A 10,731-nucleotide genomic window follows, 5' to 3' on the forward strand; every position below is an offset into this window, starting at 1 on the left:
GTCGGAGACGCATTTTATGCTAATCAAATGTGAGATCCAACATTGATAGTATCCAAATCAGTATATGGAAAAAAATATCTTGAAAATTCTTTGGACCTCATAGGTAATTCTAAAGCGAAAAGAGTCGCACTCTCTAGAGATGCAGTTTGTTGAGTGTGAATAACGCTCATCTTGGTATCTGGAAGTCAAACTTGGAACTTTCCTCGCGATCTCGCGCCAACGACAAAAATGTGGTTGGAGAAAGAAGATCCGTCTGCGATAAATCACCGAGCTCACTACAATTAGTTAAATGGAATGGCGGCTGTGTGATTCATGAACGAGAAATCGAAACCGGCCGGTGATGTGTACCAGCACCTTGGCAGTACCTAATCAACCTGTTTTTATTATTCCGATGTCGAACTTCGAGTTGATTGTGATTTCCCGTGATAGATCCTGCCCACATCGTCGCTCCACAATAGCCGGTGTACCTACCATTCGACTAGTAGCGGACGTGTATTCGTTCACAATTACAACGTGATGTTGCAACTCTTGGACATTGGTACCTGCACGCCACATACACGCGTGCGTCCGGTTGTGACCACGCAGTGGCATGGTTGCCGCACTACCAAAGGTTCGACAAAGTATACAGCATTCGCACGTGGGACTGAAAGGCTTGCTCAATCGTCCCGAACCATCACTATCCCGAAATTGGTCTCCACGACCTTAAACGGACCGGCATAAATCAGTCTCTATAAATTGGTGAAATGCAGATCCCATTGTTTTGATATTCCCAAAAGTTGAGTTTTTCAGGGAAACACTATCTTAATCAGTGACGTAGGACAAATAGACATACGCAAATCGGTTATTATAGAGGTTCAGTTTTTGATGATTCTCACAATCAGTGTTTCGACCAAAATTTGGAGGGTAATTTTTTCGATTTAGACCCTAAGTATGCAGGGTCAAAACGCGGCTACAAGCTGATATGGCGTCAGAACTGGTAATCAATCATCTGATCACTTCAGTCATATTATACAGAGTGATCGTCTAACGCCGAATGGTCCGTTCTCTACTACAATGTATTGCGCATGCGCTAAAATTTAACAGCAGTTTTTCAGGATAATCACTCTGTATGCGAATATCTGAGCGAATATTGTACAGATCGGATTTTGATTTTGTTATTTATATGACGTCAATAATGAATGAAACGGAATGCAGAAACGACTATTGAAATTATATACGAACTTAGATAAGTGGTGGTGTCTTTGGTTCTCAATTCATGTCTTTAATTCTGACCTACGATACTAAGACCCAGTGATCCTTAACCTACAACAATAAGATGAATAACAGATACTTTTATTTGCTTTGTTTGTCAAACCTATTACACATGATACCCACGTTCTTCACGAATAAACACTGTATAGAAAACAAGCGCCACTTGATCTGCGGTCGTTTCAACACTGTTTTTTTGTTTTTTCGTCTTTTTTGTCCACATTCCCCAGGCGTTTTTGGCTCCAACTTTTCAATCAAAAGGCAAACTAGATGGTTTGAAGCTGCCACATTTGCCCGCAAGCCATATTGTCACGAAGTGTCTAGAGTCATTGCATGGGAAAGTACTTGTATCAAAAAATGAGCAGTGATGCTCGAGCTGTACTGAAACATATTTGCAACTCAAATGTTCTGGAGAAAAAGCCTCGATTATTTCAACAAATAAAGATTTATATTCTCGATTTCTTAAAATTTTGATCATTTTATTTTATGGAATCAAAGTGAAAACAGAGTGCTGAACATGTAAAGAACAAGAGTCAAGTCCAAGCTGATAATTGGAAATTTGTAATTCTTGCTACATATTGAAAAAATTAAAGATCTCGTAGAATTTCTGCAGCGAATTACGTCATGAAAGTACCGTTTCCTCTACTTTTTAGAATTGATCTTCGAAATTATTTGTATGAAATTTTGATGAAAATAAACGAAACATCCAACCGTCGTGATAAAAATTGTTTCCAAAATAATTTTAATGATTACAAAAAATTGTCTTTTCATTACATCCTGGTACCTGCTATTATAGAAAAGGTAATTTCGTTAAGTGGTCCGGTTAATTGTTCTCTTGTTTGTTCAACGTCGTAGATAATATCAGTGTATAATGGCGATGAGATTTATAAAAATAGATTTCATAAAACATACACATTACTCACAGCACTGCACTGTTATAAATTTCGTAAAAATTCAAGTAACAATTCCCACGATCAGGTGGAAATTCTGTATTTTTAATAGGAATCTACGTCGCCGGGTGTTCTTTTGAAAAATATAAAGATTTTTCTTGTTTCGACTAAACTTTGTACGCATTGGCATCGCTTTGAAACCACCATTTCACGATACTCAAGGACTTTTAATTCTTGAGACGGCGAGCATTGTCGTGGGAACTTTTTTCAGATACCATCGAAGCCGCAAGTATAACGACTAAGAGATCATAAATATACGACGTGAAACTTCACCTCGTTTCAAAGATGAGCTTATACCCTCCGGATTGGATTCGTCCGTTGACACGAGTTCCGGGAAGAGAGGCTGCACCTTATCATTAACTTATCCCCGCCGATTGGACAGCCACTAATACGAATGATTTCTCCGATATCTGCGGCAGTGACGAGCTGTGAGCAAATACAAATGTGTATGGATCGATCACGCGACATGGGATGTTTTTTCGTTCGTTATCCGGTGCTGCTCGTCGTTCGACGCCGAGCTGCGTGTGGACGTGCAGGGAAGGTAAACAGACCAGCTAAAACCCACGGTTGTCAGCTACCGGATCACTCTTCTCACCTGAGGAAGAGAGAGAGGGAGAGAGAGAGGGGGAGAGACAGAGAGAGAGAGAGAGAGCTCGGCTTTCTTGCACCTTCTCATCTCTCCTCGCGTTTTTGCGACGCCTTCACGCATTCGCGAATCCGATGCTACGGTTCCAGTGCCGTAAGGATCCGGATTGCGAAGTCCCTTGATGTGGAAGTAAATGAATAAAAATAAGGAGAGTGATAAGAAGCGGCAGGAAAATAAGAGGAAGAAGTACCGTTCACCGGTCGCCGAAAGCTCAGGATCGCGACAAATCCCCACCCTCGGTAAGCCGTTCACCTTTTATCCCAGTAACACCGCGTCCCGCACTCGCACCACGGCAACGGTCGGCAACTACACGCCTCAGGACTTGAAGAAGCTTCCTTATCCGTACTTAAAGTATGTTTTCCCACCTCCCTCCATCGCTTCGCGGTTGCGTCCAGCCGAGTCACCTCCATCGCCCTGGGCCCCGGACTTCACCAGGTCCTGATAAGACTCAGGGGTTCTCAAGTACTCGATTACATACCCGCCGAGCCCAAATGTTTTTCGTAGAAAGTGTTTCAAACTGCAAGATGGGATTCGATCATCGATTTTTCATTTTTCTTCTCGACTTATAAAACCTACGAATTGTTTTCCATAGAGTTCGTCGTGTATTGAGAGAAATTTCTACTTACAATTACAGTCTTGAACTATTTTCATTTCTTACCATGATCGTAAAAGTAGTTCGGGGCATGAAATGACAATGAATTTTGTAGCTATATAATCCGAAAATCTGGAATGTAATAATATTCTTTATCTGCATGGTTACTGGGGTTATGTTTTCTGGTAAATTTTGCGATACAGCAATAAATTGATGTGAACATAACATGTGACATAATTTAACTACGAATGTAATATAATCTGATCGTGAATACACAGATGTAAAATCTTCCAACAGCCAGGATATCTAGTATCGACAACTGTATTCACACCGAGTGTTTGCTTTCTTCGCTCAAATCTTTTACCCTTGCAATTATCTTGAGGCCAGTTGTCGTCTCGTAATTCCCAATCTTGTAAAATAAGTTCGAATAAGTTTTCACGACTATGAAAGGCTTAGGGCACCCAAGCTCGACTTAGCAGGCAAGGTTATTGTCACATCGGTTATTTCCCTCGTATTGTCTCCGGTAGGATCCCCGCAATAACTGCGGTGGGGCCGCACCACCGGCCACAAAGCCACCTGGGCTGATCCCTTAATTCCGTCCCTAAGGCCCAACCCTTTCCGTGGTTCAGGGAAGATTCACAGTAGAAACTGTAAACGTTAATCCGTTGTAAATTTCGCAAGTCGGTAAACAAGCCACGAAAATTAGCACGGAAATCCCCAGTCAGTCCAAACATTAATCCCTTTAGCCCAAGAACGTCAAGTCGGTACTTCGGTAATTTATTACCATTCGTGTGACAGACACACCTTCCCGGATTATACAAATTTCACCGAAAGACACAGATGTCATAATTCTGTCAATGATTCTGGCTGACACGTTGTTAATATCTAACGGTGAAAATTCTGCGAGAATTATTACGGACACGCCTACTATGGTGCACGTGGTTTCATTACTGGAAATCTTTTCAACGCGGCAACGTCCAAAATTCAATAAATAAGAATTCAAATTTGAACAAACTTGAAAAGGATATAGAAGGATGAAATTTAATCTGTTCAAATGTGCGTTTTGTAGTGATTCATAAACGTTTACTCTAAAAACGTACAGTTTTTCGACTCGAATTAGTCATAACCTGCGTCATAGAAAGTAATATCATATCGGAAATGAATTCTTACTCAAAAACAATTGATTAGCGACTTATTTGGGTCTATCCAGAGTCAAGTTCAATGCTTTCAGCAGGTTATTAAAAATTTCAAGCTACCCAAGAACCCTTGCGAACGCTGCGACTAAACCCAACAGACAAACTGTAACGCCGTTTACACATAACTGACCCGTAATCTTGCAGACACCTCCCACAAATCAATGTCAGATGGTATTTTGAGAAAATACAAATGGAAATTATTAAACTAAGTATATCGTAAATAGGCCGGAATTACCAAATCCAAAATCAAAACATCTCTGACGTACCCACGTGAAAAATTCACGGAATGTAGGTAACAAATTTAGCTTTACAAATATGTGCTACACATACGTTTGTAGTAGTATATGATTTGATCAAAATCGTCTTTCTGATATTCTTGATATCGCTCTACGTCGCTTGAAAATTAGGTGACTTGACACATATTTCAGTGTGTCGTGGATTCATAATCACCATTTAATTTACAGTTATTACTACCTTTTAAATAATGCGTGTTATAAATAGAATGGACTAGCGCGTAAACATACGGTCTGATTGATGCCGGTATGCATTATAGTGTTGTATGCATACAGATAAGCCAATATTGTGGCGAAGCTAACGAGTCTTGATTGATTGAGCGCTAATTAACATTGACACAATAGCTAATCACTTTACTCGAAATAACTGCATTGCACTGGTGCACATCAAAATATCACAACTTTTCCATGCTTACGTTTTTCGTATTGATGAAAACAGCTGATTTCGTAATATCTTTTTCGTCCAAATACGAGCTCCGGATTTTGTTGGAAAAATTCCTGTAGGTATCTATCGATTCTAAGGCTCGGAATGATAACTTACATGCCCGCTATGCACCTCTATGAAGAGTCTATCATCTCGCAATTTGAAGTACATGCTACTCTCAGGGAAATTGCAACTTGTCTCGAGAAACCTGTCTGAATGTCAATTATGATGCAGGTGATAATCAACCTATAAGCATAATGTGATTGAAGAGAAGAAAAATATTGTTCATCACAACCATTCAAAACTTACGGACAAAGTGTTTCTTTCAGTATTGACAGTGTAGCTAACATATATTTCGAAAAAGGTTCGAAGTCAATCACAATCAGGTTTAAGAGTTATTTTTCTCGATTCGTCAAAAGTAAACTTCCTCATCCCATTTCCGAATTACATGTATATATGACATATACATTAATTAGCTAATGGTTTAATCAGAGTAAGAGGTATAAAAGTATTATTTTACATGCCAGAAAAAAGGTGTTTATTATATGCTCGTATATTTCATTCAATCTCCAAAAAATCTCGAGTGGAGTGCATTTTAAAAAATCGATCATCATTCGAAAATGACTGTTTGAAGAAGTCCACTATATACAAATAAATTCATTACAGAGAAAGCTGAAACTGCAGTTCCGTTTGCAGTTTTCAAGTTTTCGGTTTGATAGTATGAATTGAAAAAATTCGAAACCAGAAAATTTTTTTTGCATCGCAGTCACAATATTTCTGAATTTTTATTTCTGCGACTTCTTATGTGATTATATTTTTTCATTCACCTTCATTTTCAAATCTTCCGTCCGTTAGTAAAAGCTCTCCTTTGACGACGTTTCATGAACCGAATCCAAACTAATCATTTCTTCACAATCACGATAAGTAAGTCATACAGCGCCGGGCGGATTTTCCTTGTCCGCTCGCTTTCCGAATGTGTCTGAAAGGCGCTATTTTGAGCCTGTTTGACATGCATAAAATGACGAGCTTCCAAAAAGGTCGGACAAAAAGCATATTCCGAGTTTCCACACTTTTCCAAAATGGCAGAAAAATTTTGTAAAATTAGAGGTATCATTTTTGCCCGACACAAATCAAAAATCTATGGGACATCAAAATTCGAGGAGGTGAGGTCCATGACCCCTTGTTTTATCGTGGAACGACCCATACATATTATATATATATATATATTAGACTGGGCCAAAAAAATTGACTATTTTTTTTTTTGAAAAATATATTGAGAATATCATTCAGTATGGCAAAAAAAAAAAAATTTCATGAAATTTTAAGCCCTTAATATTAACTTTAAGAGGTCTATCATCGCTATTTTTGATTTTTAGTAATAATTTGATGTTTTACGTCAGAACTGTCGAAATATTGAAGTGAAAAAATTTATGTTCACTTATCCCTTTATAAGATTAAATTCCGTAGAAAAAAGGTCTGATTATAGATTTTTGTCAGACAAGCCGTTTCCGAGTAATTAAGCTTAATAAATTGATATAATTTCTCGAGAATTAATCGAGAATTAATCGAGAATTAATCGAGAATTAATCGAGAATTAATCGAGAATTAATCGAGGATTAATCGAGAAATTATATCAATTTATTAAGTTTAATTACTCGGAAACGGCTTGTCTAACAAAAATCTATAATCAGACCTTTTTTGTAGGGAATTTAATTTTATAAAGGGATAAGTGAACATAAATTTTTTCACTTCAATATTTCGACAGTTCTGACGTAAAACATCAAATTATTACTAAAAATCAAAAATAGCGATGATAGACCTCTTAAAGTTAATATTAAGGGCTTAAAATTTCATGAAATTTTTTTTTTTCCATACTGAATGATATTCTCAACATATTTTCCGAAAAAAAATAGTAAATTTTTTTAGCCCAGTCTAATATATATATATATATATTACAATTATTATATAAATTAGTATATATTATTATATAAATTATTATTTATGATTTTATAAGTCAGTTTAGAATCGAATAATGAAACGTCGTCGAAAGAGAGCTTTTACTTACGAACGGAAAATTTGAAAGCGAACGCAAATTAAAAAATATAATCACATACGAAATCGCGGAAATTATAATTCAAAAATATTGTAACTCCACCGAAAAAAAATGTTTGGTTTTGAATTTCTTCAATTCATACTGTCAAATCGAAAGCTTGACAATTGCAGTTTCAACTTCATCTGTGATGAATTTGATTGTATATTGCGGACTTCTTCAAGCAGTAATTTTCGAATGAAAATCCATTGTCTAAAACGCACTCCGCTCGAGCTTTATTTGTAAATTTAGTGAAATAGATGAACAATTGATGAAAACCTATTTTCTGTCTTGTAAAATAATAGTTTCGTACTTCCTAGTCTGATTACATCATCGGCAAGTCGGTTTTAAAAATTGCGCACACCTTTATTGCTGTGCATTTTTGATCCCATCAAAACTTTAATCTTGTACGATTATATGAGAACCCACGTTTGCGAAGTGATTTGTAGAGCATATCTGTGACGCCTACCTGTCGCAGTACGTGAAGACACGTCCCCGGATTTTCAGGTGGATGAATTCCGGGCGTGGATCCGGCAAAGAGGGGGCCTTACGTGTCACAGAATTAGGTCTTGAGAAATTTTAGAAATGCATTACCCGTGGTTCAAGATCGAGATATGCCTACAGGTATATCAACATGTACACGTACGTTACTCGAAGTTCTATTCTTAGGTTTTGCTAACAATTTTGTTTGCCCAAACATTTTTGAAGCCTGACATAATTGCAGATGACGCCACGAGATAGTTCCTAATGATAATGGCATTTCTTGTCTGAGTATAACATCGCCGGAAATGATCTATATTGTCTAGGGTTAATGGATAACCGATTTACCGAGCTCAACATTTTCGCAGTACTAATTTACGGAGGTACCGTCGATTTGCATCACTGGCGCTCAGACCCTCATTGTCTTTCTGTCGACGTCGATGGAAAGCTTCGAAAGATTTCATAAATTTTATCCTCTTGGTGTTGCGGTTTCAGGGCAAGTTTTGGGGCTTCGGTAGCAGTTTCACAAAACTGGGCCACCTTGCTGTACACGCATTTTACGCCTTACAGCTGCGTGAATAAACGGTAACTCCGCAGCCGCAAACAACCGTATAACCTACGGGATCGAGCAGCGTTTACGGCGGTGGCCAATAAATGGACGTCAGCCCTTTGACCGGGCTATAAATTACAGTAATTGTGCCAAGATAACCCGTTCGGCTCCGGAATTCACAATCATATAAAATTGTAAGCCTATGTAAATATCCAAATCATTCAAACTTTATATTCAATTCTAGGTTCGGTTTCTATCACAGGTTTGCATGTTTAAGGCAGCTATGCACGCAGTGCTTGTAAAAATTTCAAGAAAATTTGATCTTACGCCAACGCAACGTCATCTATCAAAAGTACTTCAATAGTTACTAACAACCTGTAAACTGAGAAAGTAATTATTTACGAAAGTGTTAGAAGTGGAATGATACATTTACTTTGATAATTATCGGTATGCTTAATCAGGAGCCATCAAATCATATTGAGAAGTAATGACTTCCCGGAAAACCTATAAGCCTGTCACACTGTAATGTCCATATAAGTAGCAGTTCCAAAGATCGATAATTGAGGGTATTACAAATTCTTCAGACAGTCGCATCGTAATGCCGATAGGATCGGTAATCGTTTCTGAAAACCGCGGTAAAAAGCCACCCTTCTCCCTAGATGCTCGGTTTCCAATCACTTCGCTTCTTTATTCCAAAAGTCACCGAAAAGTCTTTACCGATCCCACCTGAAACAGCGATTCAGTTCTCTCCTTACACCTACTGCGTGAGCAGCAAGGCTTGTGCCGTTCGAGAGCTGCAGCATATACGTGAGTAACCTCACGTGCCTTCCTTCCAAGCATGGTCGTGAAGCAGCCTGCAATACGCCCATTGCTGCCACAATTAGACGTGAGTGGTGCGCGCGATCAATTTTTGGAAATGAACGTGTCGTCGAATAAGCGTGGTTTCATCGGACGAAACAATTTCGAACTGGAGGTGGAAATCGAATCTGTAAAAGGAAAATCTGAGATGCACTCGATGTTTCCTAAAAAGTTTCATATGCCAATTTTACTACCCTAGATACCGTGAAAACTGTCATAAAATTTATGGCCTTTTATTGCCCTCAATTTAACCCGGTCGGGTAGGTTTGGGTGAATTTTTGGCAGAAGGTGATCGAGCTGTTACCAGGTCGGAACTTCAATGCTTCGCCAGTGTAACGATCATCATAAAAACAGGACCACATTGTTTAAATAGTCGGGCATCTTTTTCTCAGCATCGTCATTTAACGACTGGTAAACTAATTCGATGACCATCGGTCCCAAAAATGGTAAATGTGACGAGGGGTCAGAGACCTCACGCGTTCGCTGTCACACCGTCATAATTTCGTTACCCCACGTTTCATTCAATTAGTATCTCCAGAGTCTTGTTTAGAGCGATCTGCTGTACAAAGTGGCTCAGCAATCTATGAACAAAATTTCCGATCATATAGAATTTCGGCGATCGAAATATGCTATTGTAAACGATAAGGAAGGATTTTCCGTTATCGGATAGTTACTATTCTCATCGCGTTCTGATTCTCAAGAAGTCACTTTACGCAAATTCTTCGTTCGTATGAAATTTTGTGTAGAATTTTTATTTTTCGAACCGTGGCCGATGCTGTCGCAAATTTGTCTCTGCGTGATCAGTTACAATTTGGTCTCCAAAACAAAGGACGATTTTTATTCGGCCTCGTTGGTGACTCGGAGAATGGTAAAAGTGATACGAATGAATTTGTGTTCTTATTTTTGCGATTACGTCAAAGTCACGTTGTGAATCCGTCCTGTACATGCATCAGGTGACGGAGAGAGAGAAATTGGTTGAAGAAATTTGGGATACGGATTCGATTTGATTAAAACTTTTTTCCTCTTCACCTCTTTAAGATTTCCAGTCACCTACTTGTTTTGTTACCTAATCTTCCCGAAACAAGTCATTTCTCTTAGCTTTTTACTTTGGATTGAAAGAATGTAGGAGTGAAAGTATTTAGAGCAGGTATCGAGTTGTGCTTGTATAACCGAAATTCTCACTTGATCGACACTTATTTATCTGCATGCATTAGCGTGATGCAATTAAATGTCTAATACTACCCTATATTTGTCAGTAAACTTTCTGGGCGTTAAAACACGGGCGCCTGTTATGCAAATATGAGGTCACCATGTTTTTCGTTGCCATTTTACTTCGTTTACTTATTCGTTATTATCTATTGGCAAATCCATATTTGGACCATTCCTTTATTTCAATTGTCATGGG

Source organism: Neodiprion lecontei, chromosome 1, assembly GCF_021901455.1.
Source record: "Neodiprion lecontei isolate iyNeoLeco1 chromosome 1, iyNeoLeco1.1, whole genome shotgun sequence".
NCBI lineage: Eukaryota > Metazoa > Arthropoda > Insecta > Hymenoptera > Diprionidae > Neodiprion > Neodiprion lecontei.